The sequence below is a fragment of the Lactuca sativa genome, chromosome 4, assembly GCF_002870075.4.
Source record: "Lactuca sativa cultivar Salinas chromosome 4, Lsat_Salinas_v11, whole genome shotgun sequence".
In the NCBI taxonomy this organism is placed as follows: Eukaryota; Viridiplantae; Streptophyta; class Magnoliopsida; order Asterales; family Asteraceae; genus Lactuca; species Lactuca sativa.
This window is the reverse complement of record NC_056626.2, coordinates 106,311,846-106,324,571: the sequence shown is the minus strand read 5'-3', so window position 1 is coordinate 106,324,571 and position 12,726 is coordinate 106,311,846. Positions and strand designations below refer to the sequence as shown.

At 33.7% G+C, this 12,726-nt stretch overlaps 1 long non-coding RNA gene across 6 annotated transcripts; it reads right to left on the bottom strand.

Moving 5' to 3' along the window:
* Positions 1 to 6,740: 6,740 nt before the first annotated feature.
* Positions 6,741 to 12,429, bottom strand: LOC111886266 (uncharacterized). 6 transcript variants are annotated; one of them, XR_008232166.1, is made up of 16 exons: positions 11,753 to 12,427; positions 11,367 to 11,594; positions 10,733 to 10,977; positions 10,493 to 10,645; positions 10,296 to 10,407; positions 9,939 to 10,016; positions 9,740 to 9,856; positions 9,547 to 9,673; positions 8,759 to 8,833; positions 8,553 to 8,641; positions 8,223 to 8,332; positions 8,010 to 8,111; positions 7,737 to 7,821; positions 7,432 to 7,656; positions 7,271 to 7,351; positions 6,741 to 6,996 (listed from the first exon to the last, which is right to left on the bottom strand). It is a non-coding gene; the product is annotated as an uncharacterized LOC111886266 (long non-coding RNA). The 6 variants fall into 6 exon arrangements; XR_008232164.1 differs by having other exon boundaries at positions 9,939 to 10,407; positions 11,753 to 12,428; XR_006191308.2 differs by having other exon boundaries at positions 10,225 to 10,645.
* Positions 12,430 to 12,726: the final 297 nt, after the last annotated feature.

The following is a 12,726-nucleotide window of genomic DNA, read 5'->3' as shown; positions in this document are numbered from 1 at the left end:
ATATGAGGGTATTAATGTATGTAATTATTCTAGGTTGTAGCAAGGAAGGATTGGAGCCTCTTAAAAGAAGCTTTGGAAGATTTGGTAGTATATTGCTATTCTTCAACATAAGGTAAGTTATAATTTCCCTTTAGAGTAAGATTATATGTTATAGAGCATGTGCAAGCATGTGAATGTATGGATGTAATCGTTAATTACATCATTGTTAGATTTTGTTATGATACATAACTTGTGTTATGTTTATGACGTGTATGTTATGCACGCAAATAGTTAGATTAAGGGATCCATAGGAAGAGTATGTTAGATTATGCATGGAAATAGATATGATGGTGACTAGTGGTTCACAACTCAGTATATGTGTAGATGCTTTGTTACTTATCTGACAACAAGACATGTTATGTTTTTTATGATTATGTTATAACTCATCTGACTTATAGTCTAACATATATTGTTTCCATGTCTTTAACAAGTTCTGGTAACAAGCATTAGAGAGTGAGGACTTAGAAGCATCAAGGACTGTGGACTAGACTTTTGTTTTTAAAATTATCCTTGTTTGCTTAGTTATGGTTGTGATGTGGAATTGGTAACACCCGTGAATGTTTTGTTGGATATACTTTTAAAAGTTTTTTTTGAAATTCTGGTTTTTTGTATCATTTATGTGCACTCTGATATTATTCCCAATATTTTAAATATTAAATGTTTATGAAAAGTACGAACTGTTGCAGACTACTCTGCCAATAATCAATCATGAAAATGAAAAATATAATAGCCACCATATGCTCCTCCATACCATGGACTGAAATATACGTACATCCAAGTTGATATGTGTGGGAGCTACCCTCCTTACAAAAATAATAGTTTAAAGAGTAAATTACACAAATCTTCCCTCATGTAGGTGTAAAAAGGCACACTCGGTCCCTATTTTCAAAAATTAACTCGGACAGTACATGATATGTTAAAAAGGTGTGCGGTTCGTCCCTAATTTTGTTAACTAGACCTAAAAAGATAAATCTACACTTATATATTTCTTTTTTATTTCTTTTTAATTTGTTTATATTGTTAACAGTTAAAAAATAAAATAAAATATGGTCCACTAACACAAACACTTAACCCCTACTCTAACCTCACCCACATCCTTCATCAATTCATCTTCACCACATGCATCACTCCGACCTTCAGGAAACATCTCTAACAACTACCATCATCTACCTCCGGCAACCTCCTCTACCTTCGGAAAACATCTATAGTCAGCACCAAATGAAACCAAAAACAAAAGATACCTGATATTGGTTACAACTCCAACCACAATGGCTAAACCAAAATAAAAAGAACCATGAACTAGATTCTAGCCACCTCCAAAAAACACCACCGTTTGCCTCTAAAAAAGTTGCAATAAAACCATAACCTTAAATCAAACCCAAATCCTTTAAAAAAAACCCTATAAAATTAGAGCTCTTTGAAAACCAACAAAATTGTTTGATGGTGGAGCAAACATTGGAGGATATGAAGTGTTACAAATATGAGATGATGAGGGGTAGACATAAGCGATGTTTCACTCAGTGAAGACAACGGTTCATAGGTTGTAAAGGGAGCTTGTGAAGACGGCGTTGTGCAGATGGTGCTTGTGGAGATGGTGCGAAGACGGTGGTGGCAGGTGGCGACAATAACGATGGTCTTTTCTCTCTCGGTAGCTCCAACAATGGTGGTGCGCCAGTTGAGTGAAGTGTATAGTTCTACATCATTTTCTTCGTCTCTCTTACCCTCTTTGTGTGTAGCTCTGACAACTCCAAGTGATGTAGGTGGTGTGTTGGAGAAAATGAACTTATGAAGGGTGTATGTGGGGTTAGAGTAGAGGTTAAGGGTTTGTGGTAGTAGGCCCCATTTTATTTTGTTTTTTTAATTGTTAATACTATTAAACAAATTAAAAGTAATAAATCATGGTAAATTTGTATTTAGGTATGGCTAACGAAACAAGGGACGAAACATGCATTTTTTATATATATCAGGGACAATCAAAGTTAATTTTTTAAAATAAAAAATAAATGTATCTTTTAACACATAAAGAGGGATGATTTCGTATAATTTACTCTAGTTTAAAATATAAAAATTTACAAGTATTTGTAAATTCTCAATCACGTGAAAAAATAAAAGTTGGATATATTAGTTTAAATTAATATAATGTAAACAAAATGTAGAAAACACTTCAATATCTACAAATAACAATAATACTTTTATATAATTTTTATAGTATTACCACATTGCACACATCGAGCATCCCGCCTTTTGTAAATCCACCAATAACAAATGAAACAAACCTAAATATTGAATATTAGCACCATTGGTATTGATTTCTTTGCAAAACAAGCAAATGTTCGATCCTATGTAATTTTGGAGTTTAATTTTAATACAGATTGAGCTACTTGTAAGTATTATATGCCAACCACCTAGCAAATCATGATATACCTAATTTACATTTCATATGATTCTCTTGAAGATAAACAATATGAGCTGATTCAATCAGTAGTGGACGCATAACAAAATCTAACGGGTAACACACATGATTTTAAAGGTAGCATTCTGAAAGTTCTCCAAAATGTTTACACTATTCTGTAACTTTGAGAGGTTGAACCCCACCACCCCGGGAACCCTTAAATCCGCCCCTAGATTAAGTTTCATTGAAAGAATAAATAAAAAGATTGAATACAGATTGGTGGATTATCTCTATAAGAGTTGTTGGAAATGTATATCAGCTAATTAACTTATATGTATGGTTTAACTCTTATTTGGACTAAACCATAAGATATATGATGAGTTTAAGTTTGTCTTTCTAAAAAGGCAAATGTCATTATAGCACAATCAATTATTGTCATTTATCCGATTTGATCACTAAACTATTTTTTTCGCAATATGTCATTAAACTTACAACTTACATGTCCCTTAAGTCAATATGAAAAACTGATATTGCAAGGGAAGGTTTCTATGGAACATATTTTCGTTGTTATTCTGCAACAGATCATGCTATGGAATGGCGTTCCATAGCTAATTTGCTACCACATTTTCTACATAATTAATTTTCGAGATCGAACATGGGAAGTGCTAAGGAAACTGTTACCAATTCGAAATATGTTGGTATATTGCTACCGATATATCTATGGAAAAACCATTTGTTGCAAAGTTGCAACAAATGTTTTTACGAAACTACTTTCCAATGTAATTTTGTTATGGATTTTAATACCGTGGTTAATCTACAACGGAATTTTTCAGTGGAATAAAATGGCATCATTGCTTTACTATGGAAGTAGAATTGATAGCTATTTACCTATGAAATTGGGCGACAAAATTTTATTTTCGTTGCTTGTTTGCTATGAACAAAAAAGTCTAGCTAAGTTTTTAGGAATTATTTTTTAAAGTATTTTACATTATAATGCCATATTTTGGAACTCATCTGCATAAAGCGGGCCTTCCAACACCCATATACGCAAACCCACAAGTAGAAGAAGATAAATTATGGCATATCGATGTCGTCGTCTTCAAGCAGTAATGAGAGACTACGTGAGTATGGAGATTCAGTTGGAATGTGGACGACATAGACGTGAAAGAATCCTGGTCGGGGGTTCATTGGTTGCACAAACTACAATAATGAAGACAAAAATTGTGGGTTTTTTCGTTGGATTGACCCACATCTCCCAAACAAGTGGTATAAAGAGAATATGTATGAATTGAGAGCTAAATTTAATGGTGAACATGTCATTTTAGATGCCCCCCCCCCATCGATGCTCCTGTCATTTGTCATGTCAATGAAGCCCCGCTTCAAGTTTTTATTCAAGATACTAATGAACATGGTGAAGGTTGTCAAGTTGGAATTATCAAGTTCATGTTGGTTTGTTTGGTTTGTTTCTTTGTTGGGATGTTGTATGCTTAAGCTTTCTATTTATGTAATTGAATTATTAAAGACTGGAATGTTGATGGACGAATTGCCATTATGGTGAATGTAATTGGTAACCTATGGTTTGAATGATATGTATTTGAAGTGATAATATAATTTGTTTCTTTTATGGTTGAAATTTATGTCTTTACTACTACATGAAAGAACAAACATTTGTTGTTATGTACTATATTTTATCTTGAATAACTTTATACCATTCTAAATTAAAGAAACTACATTACGACTTAAAAGTGGATTTCATTGGATATTTAATGAAAATATTGTACATATAAATATCTCAAAACACATGTCTCCTTGTAGTAAGTGATTGATATGTACCAAAGAATGAGAAAACTACATTTAATTCTCTCCAAGGGCACTAATACATAACATCACATTTACCAATTTGCATACAAAAACTAAACATTATACAATATAATCATCCTTAAAGAAACAATATAAGCTTTACTCAATATCTTCTTCCTCCCCTTCCACTTCTTCCTCCTCTTATTCTTCATTGCTCGATATACTATACTCATAACTACCCTCGCTGTCAGGAATACCATCATTGTCGTCATCATGAAATTCACTTTCTTGAATGCAATTTTCATCATCTGAATTGTTGCTAGACATCTCCTTATCATCATAGTCATTTGTATCTGTAGTTGGTGTAATGATTTCATTTTATACAGCTTCATCCTCTTCGAAAGCAACATCTATTTGATTATCATTTTCACGTACATCAGCCCAACCACGAGGTTTAACTTTCAATACAACCAACCAGTCGGAGTTGTTTTTTTTTCAAACTCGGGAAAGGAACGTAAGACACCTGGGTGGCTTGCATGGCTAAACCAAACGACTCGAACTTGTTGTACTACCTTTTGATGTTTATTTTGACCAAGTTATATTATTTGTGAACCTTAACTCTTATGTTAGGTGTTGGATCGTAGCAATGACATTTAACCAAAACTGTGCTTTTCCTTGGGTAACCAGGGTACCCGACTTCTAAAATTTCCACTACCTTACCATAATAGTCATCTCCTTGGCTACTAATACACAATCCGCTATTCATTGTTGATTTGTTCCATCTGTGAGCTTCTATGTGAAACTCATAATCATTGACAAAGTATACATTATATAATTTGACTGTTCTCAATAGCATTCTGGAAAGGTCAAATATATACTTGTTCTTTATCTTGTTATTATGTTCCTATATGATAAATTGTTAAGCACTTATTATAACCATATATAACAAATAAAAAATTAAAAATTAACACCCGCATGGTTTTGAAACCATGTTGCAAAGTTCTTCTCCACCTTAGCTGCAAGCTCATCTTCATCCATATCCCCAAAAAGATCTTTAAAGTGATTTTGAAATTTACTGTAATACCATTTAAATTACATTTTCAAAGTTACTATGATGTAGTTATTAAACAAAATGCATGTTAATGTTATTTAGTGCAGTTAAACAATAAATGAATATAGTATCTTAAAAATGAAAGTATATATTACCCTATGTAAGGTTTGATCTTATCTTTGTTAATGAGTATGTAAGAATGGGCAACATTGAACTCCTCATCAGAAAAAATTCCAGTCTTTAATTTTCCATAATGATGACTAGGATATGAAAATATATCTAAAGTTTTGATGTCATCATATCAAATTGATCATCTCCTCCATCATCATTTCGAGGCAACTTTATGTTACGTGTGGGTACATCACTTCCGAAATAATGAGAGCAAAATATCGATGATTCACGAAGCAAGTACGCGTTCACAATGGACCCTTCCACTCGAGCTTTATTTCACATCTTTTTTCAACTGGTTGAGATATCTATAGTAAAATATATATAAATTAAGTTAGAGTTATGACTTACAAAAATTTCAACATAAATTTTGATGTAACAGACAAACCTTTCAAATGGATACATCCAATGATATTAGATAGGACCGACTATCTTAGCTTCATATGGAAAATGTACGGGTAAATGTTCCATGGAGTTAAATATATCAGGGATAATTGATAAATATGGTCTCTAATTTATATAGAATTATTGGCATCTCGGCTTCAATCCTTTCCATGTCGTCTATAGTGATTGATGTTGCAGTTAATGTTTTGAAGAAAAGACTCAACTTTGTTAATGATTCCCACACATATTTTGGCAACATCTCACGAAATGCAATTGGCATCAATCTTTGCATAAAAACATGACAATTGTGTCTTTTCATTCCGAATAATCTACACGCGGTAAAATCAACACACTTCCCCAAATTAGAAACATAACCATCGGGGAAACACAATTTCTCCACCCATTCTAATATGGCCTTATTTTGATACTTTTCTAGAGAATAGTACCCTCTTTGCTCTTCTTCCATTCCTTTTCTCTTCCTACAATAGAGTTTCAGATCTTTCCTGGCTACTGAATTGTCCTTTGTCTTCGCTTTAACATCCATTACAGTCACTACTAGAAAAACAACCTTTTATGACGCGCAATGCGTTTCGTAAAATGCTCAGACGACGCACAAATGCGCGTCAAGAAAGAACCTGTCATAACGAGAGACGACACGCTTTTGCGCGTCGTCTATAGACGACGCACATTTATGACGCGCATTTATGACACGCAATGCGTATCATTAAAGCCGATGTCAAGAAATGCCATGCCATAAATGAAGATGACACACATTTTTGCGTATCGTAATTTTTATTTTGTTAAAAAAAATTATTTATAGATTTACTAATTTTCAAATTAAATTTGCATTTCATGTCTAATAATAGAGAATAAAATACCATATACAAAAAAATATAATCCATTGCACAAAAGTTAATATCATACAAAATACAAAATAAAATACAATAAATAAGAAAGATAATTCATTGCACTAACATGTCAAATACAAATAATCATCCCTAACTATATAACCTAATACTACATTGCTATTAGGGACATCATCATAACTCACTAAAGGTCTTGGAACAATGTTCTCGTCATCAACTCTTACACCAACCTTGCTTTAGTAGATGGTCTTGTAGCTACTATCTTTTTCAGCGTTAAATCCCCACATATAGCATACCTGCAAATTGCAAATTGTTCTTAAATCTCAATACAAAGTATATATACATATGTCCAAGATGCAAATTATTCAAATAGGTGTTCTAAAATGCTTGCTACTTTTTATTCATGACTTATATAATAATTCCATTTATTCAGGGTATAAGGTTGTGGGAATGACATACTTATGTCTGTTACTTTGAATCAACACCATAAATTAATTACAAAAATACCCCTCCCAATTACAACATTGATTCCGATAAAAGTGGGTGAGAAATCAAATTAAGAATTCTTACTTCTGTTTTTTCACATAAGATGAGCTTCTCTTCATCAGCATCGATACTAAATGTAAGATCTAAAATATCATTGATATTGTTCTGCACATGAGTTTTCAAATATGTAAGTAAAAATGGATTTTTATTAGTAGGAGAAAATGGGTTGACTCAGTGAGACTCACCTCAAGCATCCACTTCAAGTTTTTGAAGTAACATGGATCGATAGCTTCAATGTCATGGTAGGTTAATTTTACTCCAATCATATGCTTATAGAAAGATCTTTTGAAATGAACATCAAGCAATTAACCATCAAAAATTGCTTTCCCAACTCTTCCAATGAATATGAAGTATGAGAGATATTTTGTTTGATAAACACAATTTGGATTTGGTCATGTGACAAATGCAACCTGTAGGTCATGTGATAGATAAATATTATGTCACATTTCCAAATCACACAATTAATTACAACATATAAGCACAAGCATACCCTCTTGAGTTTGAGGGGGTGTTAGAAAGGAAAGAAACTTGTAGGTCATGTGATAGATAAATATTCTGAATTTTGCTGTCAAAACCTATAAAAAAGTAAAACTTAAGATGGAATCCACAAGTAGTGGAAAAATAATATAAATATATGAAAGGAGAGAAAGAAACACTGACAACTAGGTTTTTCAGCTCCAAACTCGTGTGTGTGTGTGTGTACTTGTCATACAAAACTAAGTATAGATAGACATGGAAGAAAAGTAGAGAAAGAAACACTGACAACTAGGTTTTTCAGCTCCAAACTAAGATTCTTCTTTAGATGGCTGGATACCAGTTGTTCCCCATCGACATGCCCATGTTGCTTAATGTTTTCGTGTTTCATCTGCATGAAATTTTTTACATCTCAAGATAAGAGTTCAGAGTTTATTACTATTAGAGAGAGAGAGAGAGAGAGAGAGAGAGAGAGAGAGAGAGAATTGTAGTAGTGTAGTACCTCGGAAAGAACAATGGTTGATGCTTTCTCTACTATCTCTTGAATACACTTTTCAGGATCAGCAAAAGAGTTTGCCATTATCTCCTTCTTGGAAACCTTTGATGCTTTGGCTACATTACATCAATCAGTATCAGCCACATAAAAGGTTAACAAAATTTGAGTGTAAGTAATCAATGTAAAAGATATGTGAGAAGGAACATATAAATGTACAATGTTATGTTAGGACTCAATGGTGAAAGCTTCCTTTCCCTAAATTTCTCTATGATATAATTATTTCTACATCAAGTCAAAAAAAATTATCTATAGAGTAGTTAAAATGCATTTAGGAACCTGAAGTATTTCTTCAACTGCTTCTTCAGGTGTCATTCTCACCGCTAGCGATCACGTATCCGACACCACTCATTGAACATTGTAGAAACCTGTTTTTAAAAGAATCAAATAATGATGAGATTCATAAATTAAGGTCTTAAAAATTAAATATCATGTAAGATGAAAATAATTAGGAAGTTAGTGAAAGAGTGTTAATTAATTACTACCTGCCAAAGGAAACTAGGAGGATCTGGTTCAGAAGATATAAATGCCCCGTCATCATCCTTGCTAGCCACAAGATGCTTAGTCACATGTTCCATCCAAACATAAAAGTTAGCTTCAAATTGGATATCATTAACAAGAATCATATTAGGTTTTCTTTCTTTAGGTTGTTTGAAAATTGGTTAACCTTGTCATTTATGATTTTGTTCCACTGGAAAATGTTCTATTCTCAGTTTAAACGATAAGTTTTGGTGACATGGCATGTATTTGACACATCATTAAAGGTTAAGGTCATAGCAATTAGGAGCAAGATCAAACATTGGATAAAGTGTGAACGACATTATGAAGTGAAGACAGTACTCCTGCATCACTGAGCTTCAGTGTTTCAACAAGGGAGATGAAAAACTCTATTGTCGCCCCTGTGCATCATATTATAGTTAAAACCATAGCTATGATGAATGAAATTTTAACAGGCCTTTTATGGAAAAAAATTACAGTTAAAAATATTTCAAACTTCTGTTTTTAAAATTCCTTCACATTTATCAGACGCTTATAAGCAAAGAGTAAAGTATACCTACCTATTCGACATTCATAAAGCTTTAGATTTGATGTAGTAAGTAAAATAAGTGAACAATTAAAAGGCATGAATTTTACAAATCTTGAACATTTTAAAATGAAATGCAATTAATGATCAGACATTGACATTGACACTCTTTTATCTGATGTTTAACTTCAAATTTGATATGAATGATATAATCTTCAGTATCTGTAATGCATGTTTAGACATACATACCACTCTTTCCTCCATCAATAAGTTTGGCCATGTAAGCATCATACTCAGTGAGGTTCAGTAATTCCCTATGACTTAGGCCAAATGTAATATCTTTGTTGAATCTCCTCTCATCATCAGAATGCACTACCTGATTGCAGAAATGAAGTGTCAATAACTGCATGCAACAAATGATGTAACATGATTATGGTCATACCCAACTAGTGATTTCCCTCCTCACAAGCTTGCTAACATCACACATACCAACTAAGATGTCAAGGTCAGCATTGACATGTACATAGTTGGCTGCATTTTCATATAAACTCTCGAAAACCTACATAAAATTTGGAAAAATTATTTTGTAAGAAGGAAGAGCATCCACAATTCCATATAATAGCAAGGGGTATTATATGTACCATTTGAGCCATAGCCAAAGCAGCCTCATCCTTGTTGATGCATCTAAGAACAACCACAAGAACCTCACAAATAACAGACTGAAAACAACCAAACAACCATCCTCTTGTTTTGTTATTTATATTTCATTGCTACATTAAAAATATTAATATGAACAAGAATGAAGGAAGAAAATGATTTTGGTATGCAGATTTAGGATACTTACTTTGGTTACAGTTTAAAAAATGATCCGTTATACACAAGTAATGAAAAGTTTGATTTAATTTATTAAAAATGAAGATAGAATACCTGAATTTCAGCTTGTTTAGCATCTTTACCAATGAAAATTTCAAGTTGAAAGAATTGATAAGGAAAAGCACCTATACTTTATGTAGATAAGTTTGGATCAATTGTTGTAGTTCTAGAACTTTCTCCTTGCTTCCTTCTAACTGAAAGTTGCTGAGCAATTTCATTTTTTACTATTACTAGCCCCTGTATGACACGTGCATCGATATAAACATAAGATGCAAAAAAATGAATGTATATAACACCAACAAAAGGATTAAGAAATTAAAACGGTTTCAATTGCAGCTTTTTCAATTGATGCACAACCCAACTCAAGGTTGTCATCAATAACACGTTGCATGGCATGTTCAAGGGATTCACTTGCAATATTTAAACCCTGTAGAGAGTTTCTTAGCTGACTTAACATTTTCTTACGAAGAGGTTCCTACAGAAAAGAGATCACACTGACTTTTTGTCAGAAAATAATACACACATGAACAAAACAAAACAGAATACAGAAAATAATACACACATAAAAGAGAGTTTCTTAGCTGACTTGACATCTTCTTGACAATGAATGTGGAAGTAGAATGTCATGATAAGGCCATCAATTTAATGAGACTTTGATAATTGTTTGACAATTGGAATTATTTTTGTAATTCATTTATCAGCCATGCAAGTAAATGAAACAACTAGCATAATGCTCCACCAGTATGTGTCCAGCTCCAAATGGGATAGAAGCTTACAATCAATATTTACATCATTTTCTTATTTAACCTGTCAATGGAAATACCTTTTAGCAAAGCAAGTATGTAACAACCAATAAAAACTTATTTGCATCAATCAACAAGTTCTTTATGTTGATTTGGACAAATAAAGTCCAAATAGACTAATGGAGTATTTATGTTCTAATGAGAGAGATCAAGAGTTGGATTAGGGTTTTAGGAAAAGACCTAGTTGAAAGAGAAAAAGAAAAGCATAAGTGAAATCAACATAACCAATAATAATAAGCCTATGAACATCTGTCCAAAACGATGATGCGCTCTCATATTTCTGGTGCTACACATTGATAATCAAACACCACATAACGAAAATTCCACAATTCAGATATTACTCACAAATTCAAACTTTATATTTTGTTTCAGATATAAGCAAAATCAAGTTACCTGATGAGGAAAAAACATATAAGCAAACTCAAAGAAGACGATGATGAATGGAAGGAGAATGGGGGTGATGGTTGAGTACACGAGTCCACACAAGAAGTACAACTGTAATCGAGGCTTGGTTACAGGCCAAAGCAATGAACCAAGATCCATGGTTTCCTCTGTCTTCTTCGAGATGGCGACTGATCCAAGAACTCTTTTAGTTGCTGAAGCACGGTTCTAGTTATGATGCTTCCGAGAAACACGTTGAGATGTAAAAAGGATGAAAGAGATTAGAAGGTCGCATACGAAGATACTTCCTCCAAATGGAGCATAAATAGAACTTGGATCAAAGAGATTAGAAGGTCACATATGAAGAGTATAAAGACAAGAATAATTTGATTTATTACCGATAGATCTTTGAGGAGGTGAAGTGTGAAGAAAGCTACGGAGGCTAGGTTTCCTTTACGATTCTAGGGTTTGATGAATTGTGTTAATCGAACGCTACAGCCCAGGAGACAACTGCTTGCACTTTCATGGGACCTTCTTTGAGAATTTTAACAAACAAGGAGCATACACCGGCGTTCAACGCTGTCAGGATCACGACCTAGGAATTCGATTACAGATACAGCGTTCTCGTGACCTACTGGTTTCCCTTCTTTCACCAATTTCAGCAACAGATTGACTCCGCCTTCTTTAATTATCATCTTCCCATACCGATCGTTGTCTCCTGTAAGTGAGACAAGCGACGCCGCATCGGACCTATCATCTAGGCTTCCGGTGTACAAAATCGCGATTTGCAACCAAATTAAACACAAAATAGGTTCATTAGCAACGATCGAAAAGAGATGAGCCGAGGTCAGAGGTGAGTTGAGGTAGATTCGGTAGTGGTGGAGGCGGATTAGGGTTTACATAGAAAAGGAGAAGGAGAGAGTGAAGGTTGTCGGCTGGTGGCCTGCTTGTCTTGATCGACGTCGATGACCGGGAATGGAAAGTAATGATGGTCGAAGTGCGAGGGAAGAAGTAGGCGGCAGTCAATGTCCAATGTCGGGAGGGAGAAGGAAAAAATGTCAATAATTAGGGTGTAAACTAGAAAATAGATTTAGGGTGAAAATAACCTTGTTAATTGTGCACTTATTACAAGAAGATATCAGAGTATATAAAGAGGCAGGATCCCTAGACATATGAAACCCTACGGGCACATGGGCTAAAACTAGGTTAATACATATGTACAATATTTACATTCCAATACTCCCACTCAAGCTGGATCATAAATGTTATACATTCCCAGCTTGTTACAAATTGCAGATATCCACAAACCAGGTAAAGCTTTGGTAAAGACATCGGCTAGTTGGCTTCCTGTTCGAACATGAGGAGTAGAGAT